This window comes from Grammomys surdaster, unplaced genomic scaffold (genome assembly GCF_004785775.1).
Source record: "Grammomys surdaster isolate TR1022 unplaced genomic scaffold, NIH_TR_1.0 325, whole genome shotgun sequence".
Classification (NCBI taxonomy): Eukaryota; Metazoa; Chordata; class Mammalia; order Rodentia; family Muridae; genus Grammomys; species Grammomys surdaster.
The window spans coordinates 2,201,940-2,215,458 of NW_021604744.1; the positions used below are offsets into that span (position 1 = coordinate 2,201,940).

A 13,519-nucleotide genomic window follows, 5' to 3' on the forward strand; every position below is an offset into this window, starting at 1 on the left:
AATAGAATAGAATAGAATAGAATAGAATAGAATAGAATAGAATAGAATAGAATAGAATAGAATAGAATATGATACCTTAAAGAAATTGTCTGTTTATTGCTTAGGTAAGATCAGTAATCTTTACACAGTTTGGACCCTAAAATATCCTCACAATGTAATAAAGTAGCCATGGGCTCTAAACAGAATGAATCAAGGAGGAGGAAACCATGGCAGCAAGGCAGTTCCTGCAAACAGAATCCCTGGAAGTCTCAGATCTTCAAAATAGAAACTTATAAAACAGATTTGCCCAGGGAAATGCTAATGGTCTTTTTTCTTCTCATTTTAAAAATGACTTTTTAAAATCCATTTTTTTCTTTGTGGAACTCTTGATAAATCAATGCATTGAGTACAAATTGAAACTTCCAAGTTAGTTGTATCCTCATTCTTCTAAAAATAATTCCTCTTTCGCAGGATATAAAGCATAAAATAAATCACTTACTTCAAAGGAAATAGATGGCTAGAAATCCTATAGACTTTAAGAACCGTATGACCTCTTGTTGGAATGGTTCACAGACTTCTCTTTCTTTTTCACCTTCTGTCCCACAGCAAAAATAAAACAAACAGCAGCAAAAATCACTGGCTCCTACTGGAGCAGCCAACCCAGCCTTAAGCTGGTGGGAAGCTGAAGCATCTCTTCCAATATTGTTCTAGTGACGTGTGTCACGCCTACCAGCAGTATGGAAGTCCCAGGGTGCCTAGTACAGGAGTCTGTGGGAAGCTCCGTGGGTAGAAGGGAGACTGCCATCTGTTAAGAACAATTGTACCTGATGTCACCAGCTGTTGGTTAAACCTGAATTTTATCAAGATAATAGAGACTTCTGAGCCCCAACAGCTCATATATATTTTCAAAGGAGGTTTTTTTTTCTTTATAATCAGTGAGTCTACAGAAATTTTTACAATTCCTCCCATTAGGTGATTTCTTAAAAATGTATTAAACCATGTTTGCATGGAAGTAACTTAATTTGGATAAAGAGGAAACAGACCTGAAGTGGTTGAGCAACAGGTTTGCTTGGTTCTAATGTCTACGTTGCACAATGTGGGCAAGGCATCCCGTGACATAGAAGATTGTTATAACTACTTGGAAATCCAGCTAGACCACCTAAGGACTTGCAAAAGTGGTTCGGCCTCCACGTTATAAGAAGTATTTCTCTGGCTTTGTTACACATGATCTTGAGTTCTGTGACTATTTCTCAATCGGAAAACACAGAAAACAAATTAACACGTACCTTACTAATTTTGTTAAGGAAATTGGGTTATTTTATTTTTTTATTTTTATCTTTTATTTTTTAGGTTTTTTGAGACATGGTTTCTCTGTGTAGCCCTGGCTGCCCTGGAACTCACTCTGTAGATCAAGCTGGCCTTGAACTCAGAAATCCGCCTGCCTCTGCCTCCCAAGTGCTGGGATTAAAGGCGTGCACCACCACAGCCCAGAAATTAATTATTTTTAAGTAAAATCTGTAATTATATATTAAAATCATATTTACAAAGTAGGAAAAATACAAATTTTAAAAACACACACTAGTACTATTTTTATGTTGTGCTAAAAACATCTTTTGTTTTCATAGTTGCAGATGATATGATCACACAAGTGAAAAATAAAAGTCTCTGCCAAAAACTTATAACCTATAAATTAAGTAAAATTGTATGATAAAAAGAGCCAGCATACAAAAATCTGCAGTGTTTCTGTACATGAATAGTAAACTATCTGACAAGAACATACCCCCATTATGATAGCTACAAAATAAACAGTAGAAAAATAATTTTAACCAAGACAGAAAACTCTTTATAATGCAAATGGTTAAACATTGAAGATAGATTGAGACGGATACAGGCAGAGGGAAGCATTCCATGTTTACAGACCATAGAAATCAATATTGTTAAAATGTGCACAGGATCTGCACCCCAGAATAAACCCTGTGGCACAGCTCTCCATACCCAAATCCCGCCCAGAGAGAGCTGGACTCTCAGGAGTGTTGACACACCTAAGATCACAGACTCACAGGCTCACAGGCTCACAGTAGGGACAGGTGCCAGTCACAGACAGCAAGACCAACTAACACCAGAGAACCAGATGGCGAGAGGCAAGTGCAAGAACCTAAGCAACAGAAGCCAAGGCTACTTAGCACAGTCAGAACCTAGTTTTCCCACTACAGCAAGTCCTGGATACCCCAACATATCTGAAAAGCAAGATTCTGATTTAAAATGTGCACAGTAACCACGGTGATGTATATAAGCCGTGCAAGGCCCGTCAACATGCCAACATGCCTCTACAGAAACAAGAAAAGGCTCTTCCAAGGGTCCTGCAGATGAAGCGCAGAAGACCTCCAATAGCCAACACTACCGAGTGCAGGAGTAAACGTGGAGCTACCACACCACTGACGTTAAAAACACAAGTGACACTAGGATATAAACACATATAAAAATCAAAAAACACAATAGAGAACCCAGAAATATAGCCACACATTTACAACCAAATGATTTCCACAAAGACGCCAAGAGCAAAAGGCAATTTCTTCTATAGCTCTGCTAGAAAAGTAGGATGTCTATGCACAAGAGAATTAAATATCCTTCATGACTTTCATCACACAAAAAAACAACTTAAAATGGATTAAAGGCTTAAATATGAGACTAAAACCTAAAACCAGCTGAAGAAAACAGAGGAAATGCTTCATGGCATTAACTGTACAAGAGACTTTGTTACTACTTTTTACTACTTTAAGAGAGAAAGAGAAAGTGGGAAAAATGTGTGTGTATGTGTGTGTGTGTGTGTGGTGTGTGTGGTGTGTATGGTGTGTGTGTGGTGTGTGTGCAGTGTGTTTGTAGTGTGTAGTGTGTGCTTGTGTGTGTGGTGTAGTGTGAAGTGTGTGTAGTGTATGTAATGTGTAGTGTGTATGTGTGTGTGTGTGTATGGTGTATGTAGTGTGTAATGTGTTTGTATATGTATATGTGGTATGTTTGTAGTGTGTGTGTGTGGTGGTTTTGTGTGTGTGTGGTGTTTTGTGTCTGTGTGTGTCTGTGTGTGTGTTCCTCTGTCTCCAGTTGGTTCTGATTGGTAAATAAAGTTGCCAGCTAGGCAGGGAAACAGAAGAGGGACTTTAGGAATCTCCGACAAGGGGATCAAGACAGGCTGGAGGATGGAGAATCACCATGCCAGGGGAAAGAGTAAGGTCCATGCTTGAGAGGTGCAGAAGAGAGAGCATAGAAATCACGTAAGAGCCAGAGAAGAGCAGCCCCCCTCCCTCATTGGCTCTAGGGCAGCAAAGATGGAATATAGGTTTTAGTAAGAAATGACTCAGGAGTTTCAGAGGGGAGGTGTTAGCCACTTAGAGGTTTTGGAGAGGCTCAACCATTGAACTATTTAAGGCATATTAAAATAGAAGGCGTGTGTGTGTGTGTGCGTGTGTGTATGTGTGTATACAGAGAACTATGTGAAGGCCAGAGGACAAGTTGGTTCTCTCCTCCACCACATAGGCCGCAGGTACCAAGCTAAGGTCAGCAGGCTTAGCTACAAGCATCTTTGCCCGATGGCCCATCTCCCTGCCAATACTTTTCAATAAAACTTCAAAAGCATGGACAACAAAGCCAAAAATGCTAAATAGGATTGCATCAACTAAAGACTTATGTGTAGCAATGAAAATAATTAACCTGAAGAAATAAAGTACTTGCAAACTCTACATCTGATGCAACATTAATAAAAGTGGACATTACACAGATACAGGCACTTCTCAAGAGAAGGCACCCAGTAGCAAGGCAAGTAAGTAGGAGCGCCAGCACCACTAATTGTCAGGGAAATGCAAATCCAAACAGCAAGCATCACGTGACTGTCACAGTGAGACGGGCGATTACTAACAAAACCAACAAATGTGGCTGAGGACTCCATAGAAGAAGGGGGATTCTTTCACACCGCGGGCAAATGTACAGCAATCTGACTTCTAGGTATCTACCCACAGGGAGCGAAATCAGTATCCTGAAGAGACATCCGCACTCTGCTGCTTACTAGTTATTCACAATAAATAACCTCAGTGCTGCCAATTGGAGCAGATGAAGAAAACGTGTAAATACACAATAGAGGACCTATCAGCCATCTAAAATAAGTAAAATCCTGAAATTTCCTGGAAAATGAATGAACGTGAAAGAAATTGTAGTAAGAAAAGTAAATTGCACAGAAAAAGAAATATCTACCACATGCTCTCCTGTAGGCATAGAATTGAAAGAGTCTTACAGGAGTGGAAAGCAGGAGAGTGACTCTCAGAAGCGAGAGAGTGCAGTGAAGTGGGGTGAGAAGCTGCTTCACAGGTTCAAAGCTACAGTCAGATAAGAAGAATAAGTTCCAGAATTGTATTACACAAAAGAATAACTACAGCTATCCATAATACATTTTTCATTTCAAGAAAGCCAGAAGACAGCATTTTGAATTTTACTATCAAAAAGTTTTGACAGAAAGGATAAAGTTTTCAAGTAAAGAACATGCTAATTATCCAGATTTGTTCATGATACAGTATTTATATATACAACTTTGTCAATTGAAAATAAAGCAAAGCTTCAATACTGGAGAGAAGTGACGAGATGGTTCAGCAGTTAGGAGCACTGGCTGTTGTTACAGGATACTGAGACTCCATCCCCAGCACCCATATGGTTGCTTATAACCATCTGTAACTTCAGTTCCAGGAGATCCAAGGTCTTCTGCCCTCCACAGGTACCAGGCATATTTGGTGAGCTTACATACATGCACACAAAACACTCACACACATAAAATAAGTATATATATAAAATCTAGAAAAGGAGGAAATGAGAAAGCTGGGCCTTTTGCAAAAGTCTTCTGAAAGTGATTTGTCAAAAGGTGAAAATCAGTAAATGATGAACACTTTGGAATTTATGAACAATTTGAAATCGCATGCAGGACTCATGTTTCCATGCCACATAATACCTGTAATAGTTGCTATGTTTAAGAAATAAAAAGAACATGAGAGGACAGGGAGGAGGAAAAGAGGCAAAGAGATCTTACAGTATATTTTGATTATTACATTATGGAATTTCACATTGATAATAAAAGATAAAAGTGTAAAATCTTTAAGACTCCCTCTTATCCGTGTGCATACCTGCATATGTGCATGCGTGCTTGTGTGTGTGTGTATGCGTGTGTGTGGTGTGTAGACCAAAAGTTGGCAGCAGGTGTCTTCTTCAGTCATGTTCCATCTTACTGAGACAAAGGCTCTCACTGAAACTCAGAGCACGCAGACTTGCTAGTCTAGCTATCCATCTCACCTAAAGGAACCACTTTCTTCATCTCCCAAGTGCCAGGATCACAGGCAGGCTGCTTTGCCCATTCAGTCTTTATGTGGGAACTGGGATTTGAACTCTGGTCCTCATGCTTATGGACCAAGCATTTTATCCACTAAACTGTCTCTCCAGCCCTGCCCCTTATCTCTTGAAATATCAAGTAGCAGAATGTGATACTGGATTCTGGAGATGCAGAGATGGTTCAGTGAGTGACAGCACTTGCCGTGGAGCATGAAGACCTGACTTTGGATCCCACATAAAAAGCTGGGATTGGCTGCACTGTAACCCACGGATGGACAGGAGAGTTACTAGGTGGAGGGATGGAGACAAAATTACTGCTGAGTCCTCCTGGCCAACACCCCAGCTCCAGGTTCACCAAGAGACCTTTTCTCAAAGGAATAAGGGGGAGGGTTGCCAAGCAGGTCACCTGACATCTTCCTCTGGACTGCAAATGCACAGGTACACACACCTCACACATGCAGGTGCTTTTACAACATACACATGTTTAATCTTGTTTCCAGATTCCAGAGAAAAGTAGCTGATAGAAATCTAAACGACTTAAAACAATGTACTAAAGTGCAACACTTTTGTCAAAGATTCTGCTTTTACTCGCTGGATCCAAACTTGTCTATGTAGTAAAACCTACTCAGTCATTGTTTCTACTGCTTTTTAGTTAATCATGAGTTCCGTTTACATAAATAATGTAAGCTTTCACATGCAGATCTATCTGTGACCATGTGCTCGGCTGGAGGGACACTCGTTGAAGGGACAAGAGAATTTATCACACTCACTCTCAAGGACATACATAAGAATATAGAAACAATTATGATAAATTAATATTCACACATTGCCAATGACACACTCGAGACTGACTTGGTCAGATCAGCTCTTTCTAAATAAGTCCTACTTTTAAGAAAGACAGCTGCATCAAGAGATCAATTACTTTCTAAAACACCTGATTTTGTTTCATTTTGGTTTTTCTTACGATAGGCACAAACTCAGCAATCCTCCTGCCTCAGCTTCAAAACAGGGTTGTTTGTTTGTTTGTTTGTTTGTTTGTTTTTTAAAAGAAAGTTAACTTCAAACTTATGGCATGCCATCAGATTTGATCCAATTTTGTCACCACTTGCAGTGTCTGTTATCCAGAGCCACTGTCATTATCTATTATATCTGTCATCTATCTATACATAATATGTATAGCTGTAAATAATAATATAATATTAATACAACATACTATAATGTATTAATATAATACACTGTCCATATTCAAACTACCAATTTCCCAATAATGGTTGGTCTATGGGAGCCAGTGAGTAGTGGCTGATGTTCAAGCAGGTGTGTGGGTAACATTCAGAGGTGGAGGTCAGGTGTCTTCTTCTTCTATTGATTTCTACCTTTCTTTTTGCTTGAGACAGGGTCTCAGGGTGTGTCACAGACCTGAACTCACCCATGAGCTAAGCTGACTGGCCAAGGAGCTCCAGGGATCTCTTCCATCTCCACCCACTCACACAGCACTGGCTGTCCAACCAGGAGAAGCTTTGATGTGAGTTTTGGAGACAAACTCTAGGCCTCAAGTTTGCATGGCAAACACTTTACCAACTGAGTCTCTCTGGTGCCTACAAACTGATCTTTATGGGAATTTATCTCTGCTCCAAAATCCAATCCAGAATCACTCATTAAACTGGGTGCGATGGTGCACACCTCTGATCCCAGCACTCAGAGTAGAAGCAATAGAGCCAGAAGTTCAGGGTCACCCTCAGCTCCACAGTCAACTCAGGGCCAGCCAAGGCTATAGGAGATTCTATCATAAACTAGCTAACACAAAAGCAAAATCAGCCTGGCAAGATGACTCAGCAGGGAAAGGTGCTTGCTCCCAGCCCGATACCTCCATTCCATCACCGGAACCACTGCTCCCAGCCCGATACCTCCGTTCCATCACCGGAACCACACAGTGAAAGGCAAGGATCAACTCCCAAGAGCTGTCCTTGATAACCCATGTGTTTTATGTGCAGTCTTGACTGCATGAGCCTGCGCACACACATGCACAATAGTCATTTTAAGGTAAAAAAGAACTAATACGAATGCAGAATCAGTCACTGCATTTAGCTATTCCATCTATGAATCTGCTTTAATCTTGAAGTTGCTCACACTGTCTCAACACCAACACTATTTTAGAGTGGGGTCCATTTGATTTTATTCACTATCCTCTGATCTGGATTTCTTTACGATTGCTTCGTATTAGGTCAAATATATGTTTTGGGCAAGAATACACACTGAGGGGTGAGTCCTTGGCACAGCATCCTGGGAGCATGTGCTGAGAGTTTTCTCATCAGTGTTATGAGCTTGATCATTGAGCTGAGGTGATACTCATTAGCAAAATGAGATAAATTGCTGGTGGCAAAAAAAGTAATTAGATAAAATTTCAAAGTTATTTTTGTCAGTAGACTGAATATTAAATTTCCATATTTAGTGGCAAGATACAGAACACACAAGGTAAGGAAATGCACCCTTCCTGATATTAAATGCTAAGAGATATTACTTACTTATAACTATCCGAATTATATGATCTAATAAAGATACCTTTGAAAGCCAGGAAGGGGTGTGTGTATATGTGATGTACACCTTTAATCCCAGCACCCAGGAGGCAGAGACAGGAGGAGCTCTAAATTTGAGACCAGCCTAGTCTACAGAGCAAGCTCCAGGGCAGCTAGGACTACACAGAGAAACCCTGTTTCTAAAACCAACCAACCAACCAACCAAACAAACAAACAAAACTTTGATTTATTTTGTGTGTACTCTCTGCACATTTTGCATAGTTCCAAAACGTTTACATCCCTGAGATATTTTAATATTAGCCCATTCTGCACACAAGGAAACTAAAGCAAAATAAGTCAGTGACTACCTTCAGGTTTCATAGGTTATAAGCAAACCCAGATTGACTTGCATTTCAAGCTTGCTTGCTCTAATATATCATGTGCAACCAAGTAAAGTAAAACATGTGCTCTCCACAGCTAAGTATGTGTTATAAATCACTATAAAGTTCTAGAGGGAGTTGAATATTTTGGATGGTATCTTTTCATGTAACCTGGGCTGATCTGGAGTTCTATGTCGTCTGGCCAACTTGGAACTTGCAATCCTTCTATCTCCGCCTTCAGAGTGTTATATAGGCACCATGTAGGCACTATATAGGCACCAATTACAGGCATGTGCCACCATGACTAGCAAAAAGCATACTTTAAAATAGGGATTGAAATGGGTACACATTCTCAGTGTTGAGACACACACACACATACACACATGTCCACATATACCACTTAGATATGTTTCTCTCTCCCCTGCTGCTTTCTCTTTTCCTAGTCAAATTCCTTTTCTACAGATCTCCTCAACCTTTAGAATGTAGTCTTTCCCTCCTATGCTAAGAGAAATTTGTATACTCCTCTCCCTCTCTCTCTCTCTCTCCTCTATTAGTGTGTGTGTGTGTGTGTGTGTGTGTGTGTGTGTATACGCGTGTGCGCGCATGTGCGTGAGCATTTTTAGTGTGTATATCCAACCAGATGTGTAAAAGTACAGCAAATTTCACATAGGAGATTTTGGGGCAAGGAAACATCCAGGAGAGCAGGGGTTCTCTGTTCCAAGAACAAGGAACAGCAAATTGAACAGCAGTCAAGGCTTGTATTGGATTTCTTCTGGGCAGAGAGTTCTAAGAGTAGACATTTCCAAGGTGAAGATTGCTGGAATTTCATGTACTGATTTTCCAGAGCTCAGAGATTGGTGTTTTCATCTCAGGAACTGATGGGTTTTCTTATGCAGTGTTTACTCAGTTTTTGCTTGTCAGTTGGTTGCCTTGTTCGTTTTACCCCATTTTTTCTACATATGGTCCATTGGTCAGGACGGGGAGTCCTTTCGGGCCACAGGTTGCTTTGCCTTAGGTTCTATAGCACAGTCATGGAGCTCTTCAGGAAGTGTGGCAAGGAGGTTCCGCCCCTATGGCAGCCCCTGAGGTGTCACCTTATGTTGATGTCACGCAGAATCTGAAGAGCAAGTACCATTGCCATGGCAGTTCCTGCTGAAGTACCTCATTGTGGTCATAGGCTGAGGCAGAAAAGGAAGTGCAGTGGCCTTGGCAGCTTCTGAGCTGTATCTCAATTTGTAACCTCACAGAATGGAGGCAGGGAACGATAACAACTGCATACCACTCAAGGACTACAATCTCAGCACAGTGTAATAAAACTTACAACTGACAAATACTCCTGCAATTAAAAAAAATACTGAATAATTATGGGATCAATCAAAGAAATGTTTTAAAAATCTGAAACAATAAAATTCCAACATAAAATAACCAGTGAGACCCACTGAAAGTAGTCCTATGATGGAAATAGATACCTGTAAGTGTGAATGTTAAAAAAAATCAGAAAAACAATTCTTTTAATTTAATGATGAAACTAAATAATTTGAAGAAAAAAAAAGAATGATTCAAGCCTAGCTGTTTGAAACTGTGAAAATAAGAGCAAAAGTGAATAAAAGAGGAACAAAGTGTACAACACAAAGGCTCAACAAACTTCAGGGCGGGTCTCTCAGAAGATATACAAGAATGACGGAGCCTCGGCCCAACTATCAACTAAGAAAGAGAGGGCCTAAATCAAAAGAATCAAAAATGAACAGAGAAATGTTACAATAGCCACCAAAAAACTAGAAATTTTTAGAGAATTCTTTAAAAACATGTACTCCATTAATCTTGAAATTTAAGAAAGGATGCAAAAACTGAGGAAATTAAAAAAAATCATCAGAGCCTACCACAAAAGCCTATACTCAACAAAACTGGAAAATCTGGAGGAAATGGACAATTTTCTAGACAGATACCAGGTACCAAAGTTAAATCAGGAGCAGATAAACCGTCTAAACAGTCCCATAAACCCTAAGGAAATAGCAGCAGTCATTAAAAGTCTCCCCTCTAAAAAAAGCCCAGGACGAGATTGTTTTAGTGCAGAATTCTATCAGACCTTCAAGGAAGACCTAATACCAATTCTCTTCAAACTATTCCACAAAACAGAAACAGAAGGAACACTACTCACTTCGTTCTATGAAGCTACAATTACACTCGTACCTAAACCTCACAAAGACCCAACAAAGAAAGAGAACTTCAGACCTATCTCCCCTATGAATGTCGATGTGAAAACACTCAATAAAATTCTCACAAACTGAATCCAAGAACACATCAAAACAATCATCCATCATGATCAAGTAGGCTTTATTCCAGGAATGCAGAGATGGTTCAGTATTCAGAAATCCATCAACATAATCCACTATATAAACAAACTCAAAGGAAAAAAACACATGATCACCTCACTGGATGCTGAGAAAGCATTTGACAAAATTCAACATCCCTTCATGGTAAAAGTCCTGGAAAGATCAGGAATTTAAGATCCATAGCTAAACATAGTAAAAGCAGTATACAGCAAGCCAGTAGCCACCATCAAACTAAATGGAGAGAAACTTGAAGCAATCCCACAAAAATCAGGGACTAAACAAGGCTGCCCACTCTCTCCCTATCTATTCAATATAGTACTGGAAGTTCTAGCCAGAGCAATTAAACAACAAAAGGAAGTCAAAGGGATACAAATAGGAAAGGAAGAAGTCAAAATATCACTATTTGCAGATGATATGATAGCATATTTAAGTGACCCCAAAACTTCCACCAGAGAACTCCTAAACCTGATAAACAACTTCAGCAAACTGGCTGGATATAAAATTAACTCAAACAAATCAGTAACCTTCCTCTACTTGAAGGATAAACAGGCTGACAAAGAAATTAGGGAAATGACACCCTTTACAATAGTCACAAATAATATAAAATACCTTGCTGTGAATCTAACCAAGCAAGTGAAGGATCTGTATGACAAGAACTTCAAGTCTCTGAAGAAAGAAATTGAAGAAGATATCAGAAGATGGAAAGATCTCCCATGCTCATGGATGGACAGGATTAATGAGTAAAAATAACCATCTTGCCAAAAGCAATCTACAGATTCAATGGAATCTCTATCAAAATTCCAACACAATTCTCCATAGAGATAGAAAGAGCAATTGTAAATTCATTTGGAATAACAAAAACAAAAACAAAAAACAAAAACAAACAAACAACAACAACAAAAACAAAAAACAGGATAGCAAAAACTATTCTCAACAATAAAAGAGAACTGGGGGAATCACCATCCCTTACCACAAGCTGTACTACAGAGCAGTACTGATAAAACAAACAAACAAACAAAAAACCCTGCATGGTATTGGTATAGAGACAGGCAGGAAGATCAATGGAATAGAATTGAAGACCCAGAAACGAACCTACACACCTATGGTCACTTGATCTTTGACAAAGGAGCTAAAACAATCCAGTGGGAAAAAGACAGCATTTTCAACAAATGCTGCTGGTTCAACTGGAGGACAACATGTAGAAGAATGCAAATTGATTCATTCTTATCTCCTTGTACAAAGCTCAAGTCCAAGTGGATAAAGGATCTCCACATAAAACCAGATACACTGAAACTAATAGAAGAGAAGGTGGGGAAGATCCTCGAATGCTTGGGCACAGGGGAAAAGTTCTTGAACAGAACACTAATGGCTTATGCTCTAAGAGCAAGAATTGAGAAATGGGACCTCATAAAATTGCAAAGCTTCTGTAAAACAAAGGACACTGTCAATAGGACAAAATGGCAACAAACAGATTGGGAAAAGATCATTATCAATCCTACATCTGATAGAGGGCTAATATCCAATATATACAGAGAACTCAAGAAACTAGACTCCAGACCATCAAATAACCCTGTTAAAGATCTGCACAGAGCTAAACAAAGAATTCTCAACTGAGGAAACGTGAATGGCTCAAGAGAAGTGGGGAAAGGGGATAACATCTGAAATGTAAATAAATAAAATATCTGATAAAAACTAGCATAAAAGTAAAAAAAATAAAAATGCATGAAATAATCTTTTTTTTTAAACTTTTATTTATTTATTATATGTAAGTATTCTGTAGCTGTCTTCAGACACCCACAAGAGGGCATCAGATCCCATTATAGATGGTTGTGAGCCACCATGTGGTTGCTGGGACTTGAACTCATGACCTCTAGAGGAGCAGTCAGTGCTCTTAACCACTGAGCCATCTCACCAGCCCCGAAATAATCTATTTTTAAATTGCATATCCATAGGCGGATTTCTGAGTTCGAGGCCAGCCTGGTCTACAGAGTGAGTTCCAGGACAGCCAGGGCCACACAAAGAAACCCTGTCTTGAAAACAAACAAACAAACAAAAATTGCATATTCATACTAATTTCATCTCAACCCTGTACTTTATCTAGGATTACAAATTCTCTCTTGGCCAGTATCTCAAACATATGAAAAATGACTTTCAAGGCCAGAGGACAAGAATTTTTAGAATGTACACTATTCTAGGATTCAGGGTGAGATATTCAGGAAAGGAAGCAAGCGAAGCTGTCTGCCAGGAGCAATAGCAAAGATGTGATGCACTGTTTTCAGTTAGCCTTCTCTAGGGTTTATTAGGGCTTTAATGAGGTGAGTCATGGCAGGTATGTTGGTCAGCACATCTGCCGCACTCAGGAGTTGTTCAAGTTCAAGAAGAGCAGCAGTATTTCACTAATTACTTCATTTGAAGATGCAGTAAAGCCTGTCAGATCAAACAAGAGTGATCAACTGTGTGCTGTCTACAAGAAACACACATTCTTCTAGGTGTCTGGTCTAGAGTTTCAGTCTCATCCTCACATGTATCTTCCTTAAGGCTGTAGTCGTTCCTGTGTAAAAGGTAGGAAAGATGATCAGAAATCAAAGCATGATTTCCTAAACATTATTTGCATTTCAGCCTTACAGCTAGGACAGAATTGTTGGATAATCCCAACTTCTGACTGATGAAAAGATGTAGAACTAACAGTTTTATGGTCTCTACCTGTCCCCTGCCTGGCCAGTTTCTTTCTCATCTCAGCAAAATGAACTTTAATTTTTTTTTTTATTGGATGATTTATTAACATTTCCTATGTTGTCCCCTTACCCCATCCCCCACCACCCCCTCGGAACCCCCAATCCCCTCGCCCCTCCTCCTTCTTCTCTGTGGATGTAACCTCTATCTACCCCCCCCACTCCCACCTCCCCACCCTCAAAATTCCCACCCCCTGGGGCATCCAGCCTTCATGAGGTCA

General features: G+C 39.7%; 1 pseudogene; it reads right to left on the reverse strand.

Annotated features, from left to right (window-relative positions):
- Positions 1 to 13,519, reverse strand: part of LOC114630053 — a 60,130-nt pseudogene that overhangs the window by 7,155 nt on the left and 39,456 nt on the right.